This window comes from Egretta garzetta, unplaced genomic scaffold, assembly GCF_000687185.1.
Source record: "Egretta garzetta isolate BGI_Z169 unplaced genomic scaffold, ASM68718v1 scaffold223, whole genome shotgun sequence".
Classification (NCBI taxonomy): domain Eukaryota; kingdom Metazoa; phylum Chordata; class Aves; order Pelecaniformes; family Ardeidae; genus Egretta; species Egretta garzetta.
Window position 1 is genome coordinate 149,480 of NW_009259033.1, and position 1,394 is coordinate 150,873.

The following is a 1,394-nucleotide window of genomic DNA, read 5'->3' on the forward strand; positions in this document are numbered from 1 at the left end:
CGGGGCTGGAGCGGGTCCCTGGCCATTCACACCAGGCTCGGTGGCACACGGGACAGCCCGGTGCAAGGCTGGAGGAAGGGGGAGATGGCATCTGCAGGCTGGGAACTCCCAAGCGATGACCCAAGGGAGAGCAGGCAGTGCAGGCAGCGAGCAGCAGGAGCAGGGCAGCCCCACGGGGCAGCAGCGGCCGCTCGAAGCACGGCCCAGGGCAGGCAGCAGGGCTGAGATAAATAATTTGTCCCCAAGTTAATATCATTTGGGTCAACCAGCGCTGTTCCCCAGCCTGGATGCAGGAGTTGCTTTGCTGCGAAAACAAGCCCTGCAGAAACATGTCGAAATATTCACAGCATTTCACTTGGGCCTTTTTTTGGAAGGGAAAGTTTCAGGCTTGGTTGTGGCACGACATTCCCAGGCTGCGTGTTTGCACGGGGCATTAGCTCCCATAAAAAAGCGCTCCAATAAAAACCTTCAGACCCCCAGACCGAAATGAGCCGCTTTGCTTCCCATCGGAGGATGCGTTTCTTTAAAACCAGGGGGATTTGGGAGTTTTGCAGCCATGCAGTTTCATCACCAAGCCCGCAGTCCCCAAGTCCTGTCCTGCGCCCCTGCATCTCCCCAACGGCCTCTGTGGGGCTGTGGGTGCCCCAGAGACCCAACCCCCCCGGCTTGGGGCTGGCTCCCTGCAGGAGGTGCCCCCCACGCCGATATGACCCTGTAAATAATAAATAGCATCCTCAGGGCTGTCGGCAGCTTCGTTTCTCCCTGCAGGCAGGCGCGTTTCCTCCGTTAACCTTCCCTCTTTGCACTGCAGCCATTTTGCTTTCTCGCCATATCTAAAATTCAATGTTAGGATTTCTCTCGCTCTTCCCCCCCCCCCTTTTGCTTATATTTGCTGAGTGCATTCAAGCACAGGGAGGGGAAAAAAAAAATAATAAAAAAAGCCATCAGCATAATTCATGGCTCGCACAGTCATCGCGGGCTCCGGTTTCCAATCAGAGGCCCGGGCTGCGGAGCCAGCGCGCCGGGGAGGAGGGCTGGGGCTGGCCCGGATGCTGCTTCACAAACCAGCAGCGATTCTCTCTTTGTTCTGGGATCGCTCTGCCTCTGCCAAAACGACCACCGCACAGCCCGCCCTGCAGATGCGGGAGCACGGAGCTGGTCCGAGGGGCTTTGTCCCTCGGATAATAGGGGATGGAGCAGCCGCTGGGCGGGTTAGCAGGCTCAGGACCCAGCTGCAATCCCAGGATAAAGCCCTGGGAGAGGTGGAGGTGCTGGTTCCCCCACTCTGGATATGGGCATCGCAGTCGTGCCCTTTCCCTCGCCGGTCTCTGCGCCCAGTGCATGAGGCTCCGCAGACATGGGCTGAAGTGTGGGCTCCCAGTCCCTCCCAGTCC